General features: G+C 34.8%; 1 non-coding gene across 1 annotated transcript; it reads right to left on the reverse strand.

Moving 5' to 3' along the window:
- Window positions 1–616: 616 nt before the first annotated feature.
- On the reverse strand, window positions 617–723 carry LOC128286113 (small nucleolar RNA R71). The gene has a single exon (XR_008276658.1). It is a non-coding gene; the product is annotated as a small nucleolar RNA R71 (small nucleolar RNA).
- Window positions 724–16,751: the final 16,028 nt, after the last annotated feature.

The following is a 16,751-nucleotide window of genomic DNA, read 5'->3' on the forward strand; positions in this document are numbered from 1 at the left end:
TTTTTCATTTTGGTTTAATTTTCTATTTAATTTTTAACTTAATTAATTTTTGTGATTATTTTAAGTGTTTATGAGTATTGATCGAATCATCAATTTACACCCTGTGGACCTTGAGATTGAACGAACTTTTTGACAGTGAAGAAGATAAGCAAATCAGAGAAGGACCGAAGAAATAAACTTCGAAAATCCAATCCAAGGAAATGGAGCAAACCCTGCTCAAAATCCTATCCTTATTGCTGATGATAAGGATAGAGCTTTACGGTAGTATTCCATGCCAGTGTTTCATGATCTTAATCCGAGTATTAGGAGACCCGAAATTGAGGTACAACAGTTTGAGCTGAAGCCAGTCATGTTCCAGATGCTTCAGATAGTGGGCCAATTCAGTGGAATGCCTACCGAAGATTCTCACCTACACTTAAGACTATTTATGGAGGTGAGCGATTCTTTCAAGTTAGCCGGACTACCCGAAGATGCATTACGATTGAAGTTGTTCCCATGTGCACTAAGGGACAAAGCTCGAGCCTAGTTGAACTCATTGCCACAAAATTCAATTTCCAAATGACAAGAGTTAGCAGAAAGATTCCTTATAAAGTATTTCCCGCCTAGTAGGAATGATAAGTTGAGGAACGAGATAATTGCTTTCCAAAAAATGGATGATGAGTCCTTGTATGAGGCATGAGAAAGGTACAAAGAATTATTATGGAAGTGCCCTCATCATGGAATCCCACATTGCATCCAACTTGAGACATTTTATAATGGTCTCAATGCTCACACGAGAACGGTAGTGGATGTTTCCGCTAACAGTGCTCTCCTTTCTAAGTCTTATAATGAGGCTTATGAAATCATTGAGAGGATTTCTAGCAACAATTATCAATGGCCAACCAATCGAGCAGCGTCAGGAAGACGAGTTGCTGGAATACATGAAGTAGACGCTCTTACTTCACTCGCATCTCAGGTATCATCAATATTCTCAATGTTAAAAAATCTTACCACTAATGGGTCTAACGGTTTTGCAGCACAGCCACCAAATCAATTTGAAAGTATAGCCTGTGTTTATTGTGGGGAAGGACATTTATTTGAAGAATGTCCATTGAACCCAGAATCCATGTATTACATGGGTAACCAGAACCAAAATAGAGGAAGGCAAGAACTACAATCCAATTTCTATAACCCATCGTGGCGAAATCACCCCAATTTTTCCTGGAGTAACCAAGGGGCTGGAACCAGTAACACTTATGCCCAAGCTATACCAGCCCAGCCACCTAGTTTCCCCCAACAAGTTCAGAAACCAGCTCAAGCTGAATCGTCCAATATTATAGAGAATTTATTGAAGGCATACATGGCGAAAAACGACGCTACTCTATGGAATTTGGAGAATCAAGTGGGCCAGCTTGCTACTGAATTCAGGAACCAACTACAAGGTGCTTTACCTAGTGATACGGAGGATCTGAGGAATCTAGGGAAGGAGCATTACAAAGAGTTAACATTGAGGAGTGGAAAGATAGTGGAGCCCAACGCCATCGAAGCCAAAGAGAAGCAAGTTGACGCTCAAGATTCAAAGCAAGTTCAACCGAGTGTTGAAATTCCAGTTTCACAAGAACCAAAATCTGCAAATCCTAACAAGGTAATTTTAGAACCAGCTAATTCTGATCAACTGATAACTCTGTTAGATGCAGAATTGCCATAGAAGATGAATCAACCAATTCCAGTAAAGAAACAACCACCACCCTGCCCTCAAAGCCTTCAAAAGAAGAAGCTGGAGATTCAATTCAAGAAGTTACTAGACATACTTAAGTAACTTCATATCAACATCCGTTGGTTGAAGCACTTGAGAAAATGCCGAAATACGTCAAATTCATGAGGGATATCCTGTCAAAAAAATGAAAACTTGGAGAATTTGAGATGGTAACTCTGACGAAGGAATGTAGTGCATATCTTCAAGACAAACTACACCCAAAATTGAAGGATCCTGGATGTTTTACAATCCCTTGCAACATCGGAGCAATAGATTCTGGTAAGACACTATGTGACTTAGGTGCGAGTATTAACTTGATGCCTATGTCAATATTGAGGAAGTTGGGGATAGGTGAAGTTAGACCAACTACGGTTACACTTCAATTAGCGGATCGATCCTTAGTACATCTAGAAGGAAAAATCGAGGATGTATTGGTACGTGTAAATAAGTTTATCTTCCCTGATAATGTTGTTATTCTAGACTTTGAAGCAAACAAAGAAATGTCAATTATCTTAGGAAGACCGTTTTTAGCAACTGGAAGGGCCCTTATTGATGTGCAGAAGGGCGAGCTTACTATGTGTGTTCAGGATGATCAGATAATATTTAACATTTTTAAGTCTATGCGATTTCCTGACACAATTGATTATTGTTCTGCATTATCCAATTTAGAGGATTTAATAGTGGAGAAGGAGCTAAACTATGTTGAGGATCCGTTGGAACAAATTTTGACATCAGATCCTTCAAATGATGAAGAGGAGGATGAATGCTTAACGTTGTTAGAAGCTAATCGAAAGGGATTTAATCCGCAATCCCATTTTGAATCTTTGGAATTAGAGAAAAGGGATTATGCCCAGCCAAAAATATCAATTGAGGAGCCACCTAAATTAGAACTCAAAGTACTATCTTCACATTTAAAAGATGTTTATTTAGGTAACGCTTTTACTTTGCCGGTGATTGTTTCAGCAGAATTAACTACTGAACAAGAAGAGAAACTCATCCTGGTGTTGAAATAATTCAAGAAGGCTATTGGATTGACCATATATTCACGGAATTTGTCCATCTGTATGCATGCACAAGATTATCCTGGAAGATGGCGAGAAAGGGTCTATTGATGGACAACAAAGACTGAACCCCATTATGAAGGACGTAGTAAAGAAAGAAATCATCAAGTGGTTAGATGCGGGTATAATTTACCCCATCTCAGACAGTTCATGGGTAAGTCTGGTCCAGTGCATGCCAAAGAAAAGAGGTATCATCGATTATCAGAAGTTGAACAAGGATACTAGGAAAGATCACTTTCCTTTGCCGTTTTTGGACCAGATGCTGGATAGACTCGTAGGGTGAGACTATTACTGTTTTCTCAATAGATACTCGGGGTATAATTAGAGTACAGTAGCACCAAAAGATCAGCACAAGAGAACATTTACCTATCCGTATGGTACATTCGCATTTAGGCATATGCCATTTGGTTTATGTAATACACCTACTACATTTCAAAGATGTATGATGTCTATTTTTACTGACATACATATGATGATTGCCTAGCGAATCTAGCCAAGGTACTAAGGCGATGCGAAGAAACAAACCACGTACTCAACTGGGAAAAGTTCCATTTCATGGTACAAGAAGGGATTGTTCTAGGGCATCGGATAACAAGACAAAGCAAAGGTTGATGTTATAGAGAAACTCCCACCTCCAACATCTGTAAAGGTTGTTTAGAGCTTTTTGGGCCACACTGGTTTCTATCGAAGATTCATCAAGGGCTTTTCCAAAATTGCTAAACCCTTATGAAAATTATTGGAGAAGGACATGATGTTCAAATTTGATTAAGAGTGCTTAAGAGCTTTCAATGATTTGAAGAGTCGATTAGTTTCGGCACCAATAATTGTCACACCAGACTGGGATTTGCCATTTGAATTGATGTGTGACACAAGTGACTTCACGATAGGAGCTGTCATGGGTCAGCCAAGGAGATTTTCATCCCATCTAGTACGTAAGTCCAACTCTGACAGGAGCTCAATTGAATTATACGGTAACAGAAAAAGAGTTACTTGCTATTGTGTTTGCTTTTGACAAGTTTCAATCTTATCTTGAAGGTACTAAAGTGACTGTCTATACGGACCACTCGACAATTAAGTATTTGCTTGCCAAGAAAGACGCTAAGCCGAGACTGATCTGATGGGTACTTCTACTTCAAAAGTTTGATTTAGAAATTCAAGATCGAAAGGGAGTAGAAAATCAAGTAGCAGATCACTTGTCCAAATTAAAGCAGCAAGAAGGGGATTCTCCACTTATACCCATTCAAGAGACATTTCCAGATGAACACATACTAATGGTAAATCATGTCCATAATACCCATTGGTTTGCTGATATCGCTAACTATTTAGCTTGTGGTTTGATACCGATTGATAAGACATATCATCAAAGGGAAAAGTTTCTTCACGATGTGAAGTACTATTTCTGGGAAGAGCCATATTTGTTTAAAAAGTGTGCAGATCAAATGATCAGGAGATGCGTGGAAGAAGATGAAATACAAAAGATTCTATACCATTGTCACTTAGCTCCAAGTGGGGGACACTTTGGAGGTACTCGTACTGCAGCCAAAGTATTACAAGCCAGATTTTTTTGGCCAACACTATTTAAGGATGCATATGCTTACGTAAAGAGTTGTGATCGATGTCAAAGGGTTGGAAATGTCACCAACAGAAATGAGATGCCTCAAAAAAATATCATTGAGGTAGAATTGTTTGATGTATGGGGTATTGACTTTCTTGGTCCTTTCCCTCCGTCCTTTGGTCACAAGTATATATTGGTAGCAGTAGACGATGTGTCTAAGTGGGTCAAGGCTAAAGCTTATCCGACAAACGATGCTAAGGTTGTAATTAAGTTTTTGCAGAAACATGTGTTCACAAGGTTTGGAACCCCAAGAGCCATCATCAGTGATGAAGGGTCCCATTTTGTGAACAAGTGGTTGAAATGGTTATTAGATAAACACAGAGTGAAACACAAGGTCGCTACAGCTTACCATCCGCAGATGAATGGGCAAGCTGAACTGGCGAACAAGGAGATCAAAGGCATACTTGAGAAGGTAGTTTGCCCGAACCGACTAGATTGGTCCAAAAGACAGGATGATGCTTTATGGGCTTATAGGACAGCATACAAGACACTTTTAGGGATGTCACACTATAGGTTGGTCGTTGGGAAAGCCTGTCATCTACCCTTGGAGTTAGAGCATAAACTTACTGGGCTCTTCAACAACTCAACTTGGATCTTAAGCTTGCTAAAGAGAAACGGATGCTCCAACTCAATGAGCTAGAGGAATTCTGAATCTTCTCGTACCAAAATGCCAAACTACGCAAATAGAGACTTAAGAAGTGGCATGACAAGAACATTCAAGTTCGAGAAATTGAAGTGGGTCAGCAAGTATTGTTATTTAATTCCAGATTAAGGTTCGTTCCAGGTAAACTAAAATATGTTGGTTCAGTCCATTTACGATTCATCGCGTCTATCCATACGGAGTTGTTGAACTCCAAGGTAAGGGAGGTAATTTTCAAGTTAATGCTTAGTCTCTGAAACATTACTGGGGAGATAAAATTGAACGGAATCAAATCTCGTTTGTTTTATCGAATATTTAAATTTTCTTGTTCTCCTTTTTAATAAATGATTTAGGTTATATTTTCGGGATTAGTATGTTTAAATAAATTCTGTATAGGAGATTGGAACTTAAGCGGGACCTCTTGTGACCCATCCAATCTTTCCTGGGAATTGATTTTAACATAATTTTTCGAGAAATTATTCCCTAAATAGAAAATTAAATTTTTGGTTTTTCAAATAAAAGGGTCAATTTTGATCCAAGTTTTAAATTACAACTCAATTTCAAATTTTCATTAAGTCTAGGGACTTAATTGAATTATTTTAAAATATGGTTGCTTTTTTCGTAAATAATAAAAATTAGATGCCTCTTTTGTAAATATCTTCAAAAGTCTTCTAGAATAAATGTTGTTAATTTAATAAAAAGATGATAATTATTAATATATAATTATATCCATTATAATATATATTAATTATTATCAACTGTATATAGAGTTAGGATTAGTTTTAAATTTAATCACATTTTATTTTTGTTTTAATAAATTAATAGCAATGATAATTTAGTATGGATATATTTAATTATTAATTGTTGTTAACTTTGAGTAGAATTAGAATTAGAATATTGTAATCATTAAACTACTCTAAGAATTCTACTCTACTTCTTACTCCTTCCATTATAAATTCCACCCATCTATTCTTATTTTCAATTCATTCATCACTCAAAACCCTAAAGTACCAAATCCCTTAAGTGCCGCAAGCTCTTAGCCACAACATCACCCAACAGTCGGCTAGCACATGCCCAGCAGACCTTCCGCACGCTTGCCCATCTCGAGCTGCCTTACACACCTGGCCCAGCTCAGCACCTGTTGCTCCAGCCCCAGCTGCCCAGGCCGTGTCCCACACCTGCGCCTAGTGCCTACACCAGGCCTTCTTGACGAGGCTCCGTGCACTGCTCGCACACCTAGTCCAGCTACCGCGTGCGCTGCTGCCTTCTCCCGCGCCCTTCCACCCGCACACCTAGCAGCGTTCCAACACTCGAGTGGAACAGACCTTCACTCATACTGAGTCAAATCCTCCAACCTGCCTTAAATCGATCTCTTTTTCTTTCTAATTATTTTTAAGAGTTCTTAAAAAAGGATAATCATGCCTCGCAAGAGAACTCATGCCTACTCCCAAATTGATGAAACACAAAACAAGTTCCATTGTGAAGAAGCCAAAGCAAGATATAAGAGTATCTTTAAAAATCAATAGATGTATCCAGAGAAGGCTTCACATTAAAAGAAAGCAACTATATTGATTTTATGGCACGTATTCGTCAAGTTGCTGAAGCCCCCAATTGGGAATTATTTATTGAAAAGAGACCTAGTGTGGATGAGGAATTGGTGCGTGAGTTTTTTGCGAATTTAACCTCAAGTGAATTGACGGAAGTTCCAGTTCATGGAATCAAGGTACCAATAACTTTAAACGCTATAAATGAGTTCTTTGAATTACTTGATTTCAAAAACAACAAACATTATTTCTTGATGAGCAATATAGAGCCTAAAAATTTGCAAGAAATTCTCGAGGAACTTACAGTTCCGATTGTGTCAAAGCAAGGAATCCACACTTGTCGAAAAGAATATTTGACACCACTCGCAAAGGTATGGTTCTATTTCATCCGTTTTAGCCGTATGCCTAGCTCACATGGGACTATAATTTCATTAAAGTGAATGGTCTTATTATACTCAATTTTAACTGGAAAGACCAATGATGTGGGAAAAATCGTTCTGAGATAAATACAGAATTATGCCGTAAGACTTTCCGGCCCAGCCTACTTTCCCTTTACAATAACAATTCTGTGCTTGAAAGCTAAAATTCTTGCAAATGTAAAGAAGATAGGCTATAGCTAGGGCACAATCACAGATTGGGACCTTTATTAAATAGCTGGAGAATCTATTCTACAGGAACAAGTGGGAGAAAGTGAGGACCCCAAAGCAGAAGAAGGTCCCACAATATAATCAGTTGAAGTACTAGATAAGGAGGAACCAACGGAACCAGAAGCTGAACCTAATGACGAAACTTCAATGTTCAGAACTCAATCACCTCACCTAGATCTTTGAGATGAGCTGTCAAAATTGATGGACATAATGCAACATATGGAATGGCAGCAACAAGCTTATTGGAGATACTAAAAAATAAGGGATGACTCGATGAGAAGTGCTCTTAAGAAAATTTACAATGACCCATTGATTTTTGCGCCTGAATTTCCAGATTTTATATTTGAACCATGGAGTCCATTATCGAAGAAGGAGTGAAGCGATTCATGCAAAGGCAATAATGATAGAGAAAAAGAGGAGTCGAATTCAGAAGGATCTACAAATAAATAAAAGGGAAGATCTTGACTTTATTTTATTTCTGTTCTTAGGTCATTTTAGGATTAAGTTTAAGTAGGAATTTTTTATTTTGCATAATAAAGCAAGAGATGGAAATCATGAATAATGAACAAGTCACAAAGTATAAAGTGTGGCAAGAGGTATATACATGTCTAGGATTGGATCTAGAGAGAGTTTGGTACTTAAGCAGTCAATTGGACTCACCTCCTCTTTTCTAGAATCTTACCCGGTGTATAGTATCTATTCACTTTTAACAATGAGGACATTGCTCATCTTATGTAAGGGGCCGAAAAATTGAAATTATTTTCATTCAGAATAAAAATTTTCTTTTAATTATGATTAGGATATATTTTTTTCAATAATTGGAAATTTTGTTAAGTATGCTAAACTTCAGTATAAATAAAGTTCTATTATTTCAATAAATTATTATGTTAGCTTAATAATGATATGAATGTATTTTTAATAAAGCATGCAAATCGTACCGTAAATATTTAGTTCCTTACAAAAGTTGGGCATGCATGAAAGTTTAAGTCTTTAGAATTGACTTAGTAGTTTCTTGAGGCGAAATCCTAGGAAGCATGGAACATTGAAAATGATTTAGGCAACTTTTTTTTGGACCGTTTGAGCCTGTCAAGCCAACCATGATGAATTTTTTATCCTTTGAAACCCAACTTTGAGACTATATGGCCTAATTCTGTTCGAACCCTTGCAAATTTAGCCATCACTTCTCTCTTAACTATCTTAAAATTGTCCCAAACACTAGACTCAGTATTATTCATAGTATTCTTTAAAAAATAAGTTTGGGGGAGTTGAAAAGAAGTATTGAATGCTCTAAAATTGTAGTACATTTAGTAAAATGCTCGATTTAAAAGAAAAGAAAATAAAAGAAAAGAAAAAAGAGCATGAGTCCTTAAAATAAGATATGCAAAAGAGGATGTGAAAGCAAAAAAAGTTGATGTATTGATGGTAATTATTTCAAAGGTCCGATGCAAGCTAAGTCTAGGGTTTTTAGCCTAAAAATTATTTATCTTCTACCTAGGGTGTTTAGCCTAAAAATTATCTATCTTCTACCTACCCCTAAACCCAGCCACATTACAACCTTGTTAAAGACCTATTGATTCAAAGTTCCAATACTACCTCTATTAGTGGAGAGAAATTGATACGTACAACATATGAAGACATAAGTTAAACTAAATGATTGCAGCTTAATCTTGAATAAGGGAATAAAATTACATTGGTAAGGTTTAACATGGCTTTATTGGGAAGAATTTAGTCTAATTTTTGCTATCATAATAATTGTTGAGATTAATTTGAACGATATGTATACTTAAGTAGCATAACTATCAAATTTCCTATCTTTGAGCGTAAGTACATTAAATTCATAATTTTGAGAAAAATTTTGTTCGAAAGGAATTTTTCAAAGGTGTTTCTGAGGACAAACGATGAATTATGTTTGGGGGTGTGAAAACATAAAAATTTACACACTTTTTCATACCCTTTTTAACTTAAATTCATGCGAATTCGGTTAAATTCTTGTCGAAAAATAATTAATTTTTATAAAATAATTAAAGTACACTTAAAATATGAGCATATTGAATTTTATTTAATTTCACAGTTATTTTTGATGAATTTTGGTTAGTTTCGACAGATTCACACAAAGGGCGAAAAATGGCTCGGTAGACACTGCAAGAAGCACAAAATCGAGAACCCATTTGAAGTATCGAGGCTAACTAAATTTCAGCCTAAGACGGTCCAAAATTATATGTATTTATTCATAATATAATTGATTTTAATTTATATCCAATTTAATTTGGGTTAATAAATTATGATTAATTAATTATGAAAAAGTGGTCCACCGAACCGAGTAAACCAAACCGGCCAAGAAAAGAACAGCCCAAAACCGTCCAAGTGCTGACTCAATTCAGCTCATTAGCTGATTATTTAAGCTGCAAAGAGGCCTTTGAAGACTTGTTCAAATTGCAATTCTACCCCTCCACAATTGGTGGCTTTGGAGATTTGCCCCAAGCCATATTTAGCAAAGTTGAAGCCAGTAAATTTGCCACATAGGTGGCCGACCAAGGGGTGGCTCTTTGGCTGCTATTTTTAGCAAATTTTAGCTGCCACATTCAGCTATAATAACCCCCCATGGTTGATCATTCAAGGCATCCCTTATTCTTTCACATCTCTTCTCTCTTCTCTCATTTTCTCCTCTCATTTTCCCATTCAAAGTTATTTGCTCTTTTTTCGATTTCTCCCCTTGAGAAAGGGTTCTTCTTCAGCCACTCTGGAGTAGAAATTGAGTGTTCATAGCAGCCTTGATCAGCGAGGACAATGAAGAAGGAAGAATAGAGCAACCTAGTCAAGCCACAGAAAAACACCGGATTTGATTCTTGTTTCCTATCTCTTTAATTTTTGTTGTTTTTGTGATGAACATATCTATGAATATTTATATTGTTGGAATGGTTAATTTAATCAGCTTAGATTGAATTTAATTCTTGTTAGGCTGATTGTATTTTGTCCTTTTAAATTATTAAAGTTGTATTTATGCTGTTATAAGCCTCGGTAAAATGCTTGATTAAGTAAAATCATGTCTAAGTTTTTCTTGCATTATAATTGTGAGGGAACTAATGAATTAATTATTTAAACGGATGGAAATTGTAATTAATGGACACAGTACTTAATCAATGCATGTTTATTCTTCTAAGGTAGCTGAAGTTTAATCAATGCATGTTTATTCTTCTAAGGTAGCTGAAGTTTAAATTAGCATTGTATCTGGCGATAAATTTGCCTTTGTAACACCCTTTACTTGAGACCGTTGTCGGAGTCGAGCACGAGGCGTTATCGGACTTAGCTTACTAATTTGGGGCATTAAAATTTTCTTTTAAAATTAATTTAGTTTCATTCATTTAATATGTCCCTAAAAAGGGTCCTCGAGACCCTAAAACATGAATTTGAAATGGTTCAGGAACAAACCGGAATCAATAAAAAAATTTCGATCATTTAAACAAATCAGAACAATTTATTTTTTATTTCATCTTTCATAAATAAACTGTCCATCTGCGTCATAGTCACTAAATAAATCAGAACTCGAGTTACAAAACTCGAAATTCAAATCCATAAATTTTGAATGAAGCTAGACTCATATATCTTCTTACTAAATTTGTTTCAGAATTTTTGGTCTAGCCAATTAGTATAGTTTATTAGTTAAATTTTTCCCTATTTCAGTGTTCGGCTGCTCTGACCTATGTTCACTACGAATTAATTTTCTCCCTGTACAGAATTCAAATAACATGACGATTATTTCTATTAAAAGTAGAACCAATAAGGAATCTATAAATATGAAGTATAAATCCTAATTATTTTTTTAAAATTTTTAGTGAATTTCTAAAGTCAGAATAGGGGATTCAGAAATCACTTTGACCCTGTCTCACCAAAATTCAAATATCTCATAAAATATAGCTCCTTTATTTACTCTGTTTCTTTCATATGAAAGTAGACTTAATCTATATCTCATTCACTATCTAAATCTATTTCTACTATTTTTAATGATTTTTCAAATTCATGTCATTATTGCTGTCTGATATTGGTTCAAAGCTAATTTCACCTTTTTCATGATTTCCATGGAATAACTAGCATTTAGGCATACATAACACCAAACATGTCCTTGATTAGCCATTCCAATAGCTAATAATTATCAAGCATTTACATACCATTAATTAGCCATATCATAATATCATGCACACAAAATGGCTACGATGCTATACGTGCCATACTAAAAATAAAACATCTAGCTATACCAAAAAAATCCTTGTGATAATGTGTCCGGACCTCCGACATACTTTACGATCCCTGAGTTAGCTTGACAAAACTATAAAAAGAAGGAAAATAAAGGGGGTAAGCATTAATCTTAGTAAGTTTGCATGCAAATAAATAACAACATTCATAAGAATTATCTTACTACTTGGCATGATACTACTTAATGCAACTTCATTAATTGTCATAGACATATTTTAAACTTCTTCACTTACTTATTTAAATACTTACTTAATCAATTTTATTAATACATTTTACTTACCTTTTTCCTTTTCAAGCATACATGAGCATTATATACTTACCTTTGCTCTTCTAGCATGAACTTGTCTTACCTTTTTAGTATAACTCGTCTTACCTTACCTTACCTTGATATTCTCTTTAAATTTTCCCGTTAAACCACTTGGAATACTAAGGATACACGGGTACCTTACCATTGCCATGACTTGTCATGGTCTTACGTGGTATCCTTTTGAAACTTACCATTGCCATGTCTCGACATGGTCTTACATGGTATCCTTGCCTTATGAACTCACCAATGCCATGCCTTGGCATGGTCTTACATGGGACCTTTGCCTTATAGTAACTTATCAATGCCATGTATTGACATGGTCTTACATGGTATCCTTGCCTTAGAAACCTTACCAATTTCCATGCCTTGGCATGGTCTTACATGGTATCCTTAAACCCTAATGTCATGACATTTGTATCCTACACATTCCTATGGTTCAAACGGGACTTTCTAAAATTACTTCTCCATCAATTCATGCTTGAGTCTTCTTTGAATAATTTCATAAAATAAATATAAACATGCTGAAAATTAACAAATTAACATAAAATAATAGAATATTGCATTTATTTACCGTAAACCTACCTCTAAACAAAATACGATCAACTATATCGATTTAATCCACTATCTTTTTCTTTCCCCGGTCTAACTCCGAATTTCATTCTTCTTGATCTATAATAAAAAATTTACCTTTTTTAATACTCACATTTATTAAAACAGTCCTTGACTCAAACTTTGGCAAAATTATACTTTTGCCCCTAAACTTTTACATATTTACACTTTTTCCCCAAGGCTCGGAAATTAAAATTCATCCTATTTTCTTATGTTTTATGACACTCTGGTCATTTTTCCCTTCTATGGAAACATCAAATTATCACTCTAACATGTACTTATGAACATTAGGTATTTTTATTGATTATGTCCTTTTACTCGTTTTCACGTAAAATCGCTTAGCAAAAGTTGTTTAACACAATTTCAAGCTTCATGTTCTACCATAAAACATCAAAATAAACACATTTCACCTATGGGTATTTTTCCAAATATAAACCCTAGGTTAAATTATTGCTAGAATAAGCTTAACTAAGTTACCGGAACTTAATAAACGTAAAGAACATTAAAAATGGGGCTTGAAATCACTTACTATGGAGCTTGGAAACTTGAAACAAACCCTAGCTATGGAGAACCCTTGACATTCGGCCTAAGGAAGAAGATGAGCACATATTTGCCATCTTATTCCCTTTTTAATTCTTTTATTTGACATTTTACTAAAATACCCTTCATTAAAATTTTTAGTTATTTCTACCTATGTATATCAATTTTTGTCCATGAAAATATAATGGTCTAATTACCATTTAAGGACCTCTTCTTCAATTATGCACTTTAATTTAATCCCTTAGCATTTAGAACGCATATTTATCAACTTTTTGAATTAAGCCCTAATATGCAAATCAGACATGCAATCACTGAAATTTCTTATCGGTATTCTAACACATGCATCTAATCACTCGGTAAATCATAAAATTAATCACAATAAACTTTTCTATCTCAGATTCGTGGTTTCGCAACCACTGTTCCATTTAGGCCCTATTTCGGGATGTTGCAACCTTGCATAACTTGCAAGATTATTGTGATTAAACTGTTTCAAGGTAAGGATACCTTGTTACCTCACATAGTCTTTTATGTTCTTATTAGATTTAATTAATCGTTTTAATTGACATAGGAATATGCAAGAGATTAGTTCAATTTAATGAGTATGTATGTGCAATAACATGTTTGCTTATTAAAATCTATTTAATCGTTTGAATTGACATAGGGATATGTTAAGAGATGAATGGATTTGTGTAGGTGAGTATGTTCATAAGTTAACAAATTACTGAGTATGTATGTGCGATAACATGTTTGCTTATTAAAATCTGTTTAATCGTTTGAATTGACATAGGGATATGTTAAGAGATGAATGGATTTGTGTAGGTGAGTATGTTCATAAGTTAACAAATTACTGAGTTGTTATGAATTTGTTCGTAACAACATAAACATGAGTTTAATAATTCTAAGTTAAAAAATGTATTTAATCCAACAAAATTATGTCATCTTAATTAAATCACATTTTGAAATCGTGCATTAGAACTTTTATTTTTATTTAGTTTAAAATCTTATTTTTCTTAATCACCCTTTTCAAAACAAAATATTTTTCTTCACCAAAGTTTTTCAAATAACATTCATAAATAATTATTTTCACAGTCCCTGTGGGTACGATAACTCGACATTTACTTGTCACTTTATTACTTGTTGCGATTGTGTACACTTGCACATTTCTGTCGTTCCAGTGTGTGGCATGATCGTGTGTACAAGTAAGAGAGTTACACGGGGTTGAACACAACCTCTAGCACAGGCATGTTCCAGGGTCACACGGGCGTGTCCCTTGGACCACACGGGCGTGTGAGCCCTGCACTTTGGAAAAATTTTGAAAAGTCACGAAAATTTTTTAAGGTTTCTGATTAAGTCCTAACTCGATTCTAATGCTCGTATTGGGCCTCGAGGACCCAATAAAGGGACATTATGAATGATTTCAAAAAATGAGTAGTAATTTACATAATTTATTTGTAAATGTTCTGGTAATACTCCATAATCCTGTTACGATTGTAATAGCCCAATTTTGGGCCTAGCCAGAATAGTGGTTTTAGAACCACTGTTCTGAGCCCAGAGAAATACTTTTTGATATTATTTTTAGTGTTATAGCATGATTATATAAGTGCATGAATATTTTGGTAAATTAATTTTAGCGTTTGTGAGCTTAATTGCGAAAAAAGGACTAAATCACATAAAGGGCAAAAGTTTTGTTTTACTACCCAAATATGTTAAATAGCTAGAGAACCAAAATTAGAGGTATTTAAAGTGCAAATATTCCATTTGGGGAGTGATGACCGGTCATAGGGACAAGAAAATCTTGAAAAGTTAAAATTTGGTATGGTTCGTATTTGATGACATATGCAAAGACTAATAAAATAAAACAAAAAAATAGCCACCTTCTTCTCCATCTTTCTGCACCAAAAATTAGGGAAGAAAACCTCCATGGGAGCTTGAAAATTTCAGTAGCATTAACCCATTTCATGTAAGTCATTTTGGTGTTGGCTTTTGATGTTTTTGATGTTTTTGGTATCCTTGAAGCATAATATAGCTATTTCTATCATTATTTTGAGTTAGGGTTTATGTTCAAAAATTCACCATGTGTGTCATGCATGTTCTTTCATGTTTAATAGAAGAAAATGAGTCTTGGTTGTGTAATAAACAACTTTTGTGAAAGGATTTTCACCAAAACACCTAGTATGGACCAATTTGTAAAGTTTGTTAAATGGATGGTAATTGTGTGAAATGTTTGAAATTGAGAGATGCTATAGGTATTAAAAGAATTCAGCTAGGCTTGGGTAATAAGAAAATTTGATTAAAATAAATTTATGAGCCCAGGGGTAAAATCATAATTTTTGTGAAAGTCTAGGGGCAAAATGATCATTTTGCCAAAGTATAAATTATGGAATATATTGGTTAATGTGATGATTTAAAGTAGTGAATTTTTATATTGGTTAATGTGATGATTTAAAGTAGTGAATTTTATCATTTTAGATCAAGAAACTGAGATTCAGACTTCAATCGGAAAGTACGAGGTTGTGGACTAAAATAGCGTAATTAGCCGAAATTGCATTCGAGGTAAGTCCGTGTGACTAAATAAACATTATCCATAATATTGTTAATGTACTTGAAATCTATCTTGCTATAATTGTGTTATATGTAGATGATATTGAGTGTGAGGAAGTGATGCCAATTGTTAATAACATTTATGTGATGATTTGATACATTGGAAACTTGATGGAATATGATATTCCATTGGAACCGAGTAAGTTTACATGTGAATAATGCAATGAGTAGCATATGCATAAATGTTTTGAATCTTGCATGAATTTTAATTTCCACATTTGAAGGTAAGTGACAATATTGTTATCATTATGTGAGATTATGTGATAATCCTTCATCATGAAGAATGTGGTTATCTATGTGATCGAGTTCGCCGAAGGTGTGTTTTTGAGAAAAATCCAGTTTGAACCTTAGGGATAGATTAGGATACAATGTGATATTCCAGAAGGAACTACGTGATTATGAACTCATGAGATAAGCGATTATGTGATCATGGATCCGGGTGCTGCTCTGTATGTCCTACAGGTGGCTGGGTAGTCCGGCATGTGTTGCGGACACCCATCAACTTATGTGAGAAGCCCGTGTAGCTACGTCCTGATAGTCAGCTTGTATGAGCAGGCCCGTGATCAGCTCGAGAGCGAGCAATATGTGATATGTGATATGAGGTAGCCTTGGCTACATATGTGACACTTATGTGCAAGCTTTCCATGTATCTAATAGTATCCTAAGTGTTCAACAGGTAGTTCAAAGAATGATTTAACAATAGACCCAATGGGGTACGTCATGGTGAAAATGAATTTGATTATTTTATGAGATGGTACAGGTATGTACATAATGATATGACTCTTGATTTCATGAAGTTGTGGATTCATGAGCACAATGAAAATGACCTTGTGATTATTGGTTTAAGTTTATGATGTACAAATATATGATAAATATGATTGATGATTATGTGTGAGGCTTTTAGGCCAAATTAAATTGAGATATGATATGTTTATCCCTTTATCTTATGGCCTAATGAACAGAAAGAAGAAATGGATTGGCATAAATGCCTATTTAAAAATGGTTATGAAAGTGTAAGATTAGCATTAATACAGTTTTGGACAGCCGCAGTGGTATAACTTTGAAAATCCACCAAAAATCGTGGAAATTGAGTTAGAGGCTGAATAAAATATGAAATTAAAGCTTAATGAGTATATTTTGACATAAAAGAAACGTGTAAGCAAAGGAGTTTCATACTATGAAATATTTAAATTTTTGTGAG

Source organism: Gossypium arboreum, chromosome 12 (genome assembly GCF_025698485.1).
Source record: "Gossypium arboreum isolate Shixiya-1 chromosome 12, ASM2569848v2, whole genome shotgun sequence".
NCBI classification, from domain to species: Eukaryota; Viridiplantae; Streptophyta; class Magnoliopsida; order Malvales; family Malvaceae; genus Gossypium; species Gossypium arboreum.